We start from the raw sequence: 6000 nt of genomic DNA on the forward strand, positions 1-6000 counted from the left end.
GGATATAATTTATTCTTTGGCAATCTGTCAATTACAGACGCAGCATTTTCAATATATTTCCCTTTACGGAATTTGTTGTATTATAAAGAATGCCATATAAACCCGTCTATTTCCATGTTAAAAATTTGATAATTTCAGTGAACACTGAAAGTTATTTGTCTCTAAAACTGTGTCTATTAATCGTGTTGAGGAAAGTATATTTTACTTTATTTTTTATTATGGTTTTATTTTTGCTCTTTGCGAACAGAGGAAAGGAAATTTTTAAAAACAGACGTCATAAGGACAAAAAAGTGATGTAGGAGCCGGGCGGTGTAGCTCATGCCTGTAATCCCAGCTACGAGGTGGGAGGATTGCTTGCCCAGGAGTTCAAGGCTACAGTGAGCCATGATCATGCCACTGCACTCCAGCCTGTGCAACAGAGCAAGACCCTGTCTTTAAAATAATAATAATAACAATAAATGTTAAAAGGACATAGGCCGGCCGGGCGCGGTGGCTCAAGCCTGTAATCCCAGCACTTTGGGAGGCCGAGGCGGGCAGATCACAAGGTCAGGAGATCGAGACCACAGTGAAACCCCGTCTCTACTAAAAATACAAAAAAAAAAAAAAAAAAAAATTAGCCGGGCGCGGTGGCGGGCGCCTGTAGTTCCAGCTACTCAGGAGGCTGAGGCAGGAGAATGGCGGGAACCCGGGAGGCGGAGCTTGCAGTGAGCCGTGATCGCGCCACTGCACTCCAGCCTGGGCAACAGCGTGAAAAAAAAAAAAAAAAAAAAAAGGACATAGGCCATTGGGAATATAGATGAACAATTTCTCATTTTTCACCCTTCATCTTTCCCTCTTAAGAGCTACCAGACTGGCCAGGCACAGTGGCTCACGCCTGTAATCCCAGCACTTTGGGAGGCCAAGGCGGGCAGATCACAAGGTCAGAAGTTCCAGACCAACCTGGCCAACATGGTGAAACCTCGTCTCTACTAAAAATACAAAAATTAGCTGGGCATGGTGGCCAGCGCCTGTAATCCCAGCTACTCAGGACGCTGAGGCAGGAGAATAGTTTGAACCTGGGAGGCCAGAGGTTGCAGTGAGCCGAGATCACGCCATTGCACTCCGGCCTGGGCAACAAGATCAAAACTCCGTCTCAAAAAAAAAAAAAAAAAAAAAAGTTACAAGACCAATTATCTCAGCAAGATGTTTTGCAGGGGACTTTGATACTCTGAACACTCTGAGGTAACCATTCTAACAATGCTGATCGCTTTATTACCACCAACTTTACAATACTTTTTTGCCCATTTTTATTCCAAGTTTTAAATTTCCGAACTTTGTTTGTAGAGCTTTTAAACTAAAGGAGAGTAATGTGCTTAGCTGAGAGCCGTCTGATAGTGTCATAGTCGGTGATTTTTTTTTTTTAAGTAGTGTTAAGTGCCAAGTATATAGGTTAAGATATTTTGGATAAGCACCAAAAAAAAAAAAAAAAAAAAAAATCAAATGGTATCACAGTTTCTTTGTGATCCAAAACAACACTGTAAAATTTCTACTTGTGGACTACCTCCACGGAGTACCTGGTGTCTCCAAGAGTATTACTATACAAGACGCTGAGCAATGCACTCCATTAACCTATGGTATATCCTGCTAAGACATAGTTACCACCAATTCATTATTTCCTTTTGATTGATATTCCTTACGTATGCTTAGCTGTTTGTATCTACTACTGTCTTCACAAAAACTGAACTGATGTATAATGCCAAAATGGGTGTGTGATTTTAGAGAGTGCAGGTTTTATAAAAGGTAGATCTTGGTGTTCTAAACTACAAATGTCAAAATTGTTGAAGAACATTCCTCAAACCAAAATCTGGGCTCACAAAATGTGTCTGCAGTTTAATTGTTAAGTAACATAGATGAAAAGTTGAGTGAAAACTATAATTATCATGTATGTTTCAGTTTCATTCCCCGGAAAACAAACTGAGATGGAAATTAGAATGTAGGAAGTTCATTAGGAAGTATTCTTGGGATCAACACCTGTTGAGAGCAAAGGAAGCAGGATTGAGCAGGAGATGAACTGTGCTGCGTTTGCAACAAAGACCTCAGCCAGGAGGCTCTGGAGCTGCGGGGAGGACACTTAAAGGTTTTTCTGAACTGGGTTGGGGAGGCTGGGCCTTTGTAAAGCTCATCAACCAGTCATTAATGTGCGCTGCTCCTGGTAAGGTGGTGGGACATTAGGCAAAGTGGCTCTGTTCAGCTGAGGGCAAATCCCGGAGAAGGACTTAGCTGAGAGTTGCCAGCCGTCTACTCTCCCAGAAGCTGGGGGCATGCATGCGTGCTTCAGACCTGGAGTGAGGTGATCTGGGCAGCACATCACAGCAACCACTGTAGTGTGAAATTGGCGATGGGAAAACGTATCAGTGATAGACATTTTGTGCAATAAAAATAGCTATTAATATATCCCGTACAATAAACATCACAAACCTGCCCAACAACCTACAGTAGCTCGCTACTGCTTCCTGTCTATTCTAAGCCCCAACTAAGTAATATAAGTTGATTAGTAAGGTAGGCCTTATGCTACCTATCTAAAACCTTACTTCCCATGAATTCCCAACTGAGGTCTTCAAGTTCAGTCAGGTAAGTGAACTCATACCTTTATTTCTGCCCACATTATTCTTCTCCGTCTAAATCCAGCCCAAGTCCACTCTCTTCCTCCATGAAGCTCCTATACACATATTATCACACCTTCCTTCTCTGGATTGCAGCCCACAGGCTATGCCACAAAATTCAACCCTTAATTATAAATGATCTCCATCTCCAGTGGGTTTTGTTTGTTCGGGTTTTTTGTTTTGTTTTGTTTCAGTAGCTGTGTAGAGACTAAGCTCCCCAGTAAACCAAAAATTTTTCTAACCAGGCATGGTTGTGCGTGTGTGTAACCACAGCTACTTTGGAGGCTGAAGTGGGAGGATCGCTTGAGCTCAGGAGTTCAAGGCTTCAGTGAGCTATGATTGCGCCACTGCACTCCAGCCTGGGTGACAGAGCAAGACTCCATCTCTAAAAACAAACAAACAAAAAACTAAAATAAGAAAGCTCTTCTAGAGTAGGGGTTGTGCCTTTCTTTCCATAGCATCTACCATGTTAATGGGCACATGGTAGACATTGAATAGATTCAAAGATTTAGAGACAAAGTGATTTTAGAGATCACTTAGTCCAACCTAATTTTACAGGTGAGTTAACAGAGACTCAGACTAAGTTGTGGTACTCCTCTGAACTCCCACATTACTTTGTTTGTACCTCTTTTATGGTATTTATTGCTTTCTGTTTAGTATTTTAATTATCTTCCTACCTGTTTTATCCCTCTTTCTCTGTATTTTTATGGGCTATTTCTTTTCTGCCCATTGCTTAAATGCTGGTGTTCCCTAAGGCTCTGTTTTGGATCAGCTAACCTGAGCAATCCATTCCCATAGACTTTAATTTTCACCAATGAAGTGGATGACTCACTAATCTGTATCTTTAGCCATATCTCTCCCCAGCAGTATTGCAACTGACAGCTCCACCTGGATGCTCTGCAAGATTCTCAAACTTCACTTGTTCTCCTTGACTCCTCGCTAATCCTTATATCCAACTGGTCACCAAATCCTATTCGTTTACTTTGGAAATGGCACACTAATCCTGATCTATGTATTCACTGCCACCTGTCATGAATTCAGGTCCTCCTCATCTCTGAATCATAGGAATAGTGTCTTCCCTGTTCTCCTTGTAACCTTTCTTTTTCTACTAGTTAACCCTCAAAGCTGGTACCAAAGTAATCTTTCCCAAAAATTAATCTAATAAAACCATTCCTTTGCTTAAAATAATTGGTTCTTTGTTCCTAATTTTGTTTTGTTTTGTTTTGAGACGGAGTATTGTTCTGTTGCCCAGGCTGGAGTGCAGTGGCACAATCTTGGCTCACTGCAACCTCTGCCTGCTGGGTTCAAGTGATTCTCCTGCCCCAGCCTCCTGAGTAGCTGGGATTACAGGCACCTGCCACCAAGCCTGGCTAATTTTTGTATTTTTAGTCGAGACAGGGTTTTGCCATGTGCGTCAAGCTGGTCTTGAACTCCTGACCTCAAGTGATCCGTCTGCCTCGGCCACCCAAAGTGCTGGGATTACCGCGCCCAGCCTGTTACCCAAAATTAAAATCTAAACTTCTTACCATGGCATACAAAGTTTTTAAGAGAAAGGCAGATAATCGCCAGGCATAGTGGCTCACACCTGTAATCCCAACACTTTGAGAGGCCAAGGCAGGAGGATCACTTATGCCCAGGAGTTTGAGACCAGCCTGGGCAATATAGTGAGGCCCTGTCTCTATAAAAACACAAAAATAAAAAATAAATAAATGAAAGAAAGGCAGACAGTGAACCTAGTGAAGTCAAACTGCCAGGAGTCAAACTACCATTTAATAGCTATGTGATCTCAGGCAAGTTTATTTACTTCTCTGTGCCTGTTTTCCAGGTGGAAAATTAGCACAATAATTCTACTCTATCTGATAGGGTTGTTGTAAGAATTACATAAATTATTACACATTAATGCATAGAACGGTGCCTGGCACATGTTAAATGCTGCTATTATTTCCAAATCTTGTAAATCTCATCTGCCTGAACCCCTTTCTCAAACCATATTTAAATTTTCAGCCAGATGTGCTCATGCTTGTAATCTCAGGCATGAGAGATTGCACATCTGTGATCTCAACACTTTGGGAGGCCAAGGCAGGGGGATCACTTGAGGTCAGGAGTTTAAAGCTAGCCTGGGCAACGTAGCAAGGTCCCGTCTCTACAAAAAATAAAGTTATCTGGATGTGGTGGCACGTGCCTGTAGTCCCAGCTACTCAGGAGGCTGAGGCAGGAGGACAGCTCAGCCCAGGCAGTCAAGGCTGCAGCAAGCTATGATCATGTCACTACACTCCAGCATGGGCAACAGAGCAAGAGTCCACCTCTAAAAAGAAAAGAAAAAGAAAAGGAAAAATTTCCTATTTCTCTAAACCCACCATGATGCCTCCTTCCATTTTTTACCCATTTTCATATACTTTTTTCTTTCCTTGGAATACCTTCCCCACTTTGTTTCTTTTTTTTTTGGAGACGGAGTCTGGCTCTGTCGCCCAGGCCGGAGTGCAGTGGTGCGATCTCAGCTCACTGCAAGCTCCGCCTCCCGGGTTTATGCCATTCTCCTGCCTCAGCCTCCCGAGTAGCTGGGACTCCAGGCGCCCGCCACCTTGCCCGGCTAGTTTTTTGTATTTTTTAGTAGAGACGGAGTTTCACCGTGTTAGCCAGGATGGTCTCGATCTCCTGACCTCATGATCCGCCCGTCTTGGCCTCCCAAAGTGCTGGGATTACAGGCTTGAGCCACCGCGCCCGGCCCCCACCTTGTTTCTTGATGAATTTATGTTTATCCTTCAAGGAAGAGGTTAAGGATAGTAGGCTCTCTGCAGTCTTCTCCATGATGCAGAGGTATATTCATCTTTAGACAAATTTTTTAAGTTGCAGACATTTCTCTCAAAATAGAGTAGGCTCAGCATGGTTGCTCACACCTGTCATCACAACACTTTGGGAGGCCAAGGCAGGTGGATTGCTTGAGTCCAGGAGTTCAAGACCAGTCTGGGCAACATGGCAAGATCCTGTCTCTACAAAAAATAGAAATATTAGCCAGGCCTGGTGGCATGTGCCGGTAGTCTCACTTACTTGGGAGGCTGAGCTACGAGGATCACTTGAGCCTGGGAAGTTCGGGCTGCAGTGAGCTGTGATTGTGCCACTGTACTCCAGAGATCCTCTCTCAAAAAAAAAAAAAAGAGAGACAGAGTAACTATCACAAAAAAAAAAAAAAAAAGAAGATGAAGTTGAGATATATGCTGATAACAGAAAGATATTTGTGGTAGGCAGTTTCTACAGTGGCTCCCAATTCCTGCCTCCGATATTAACACCCTTGTATCATCTTTCTGTGTGTATGGGCTGGACCTAGTGACTTGCATCTAACGAATAGAATATGGCAAAA

The sequence above is a fragment of the Macaca mulatta genome, chromosome 1 (genome assembly GCF_049350105.2).
Source record: "Macaca mulatta isolate MMU2019108-1 chromosome 1, T2T-MMU8v2.0, whole genome shotgun sequence".
In the NCBI taxonomy this organism is placed as follows: Eukaryota; Metazoa; Chordata; class Mammalia; order Primates; family Cercopithecidae; genus Macaca; species Macaca mulatta.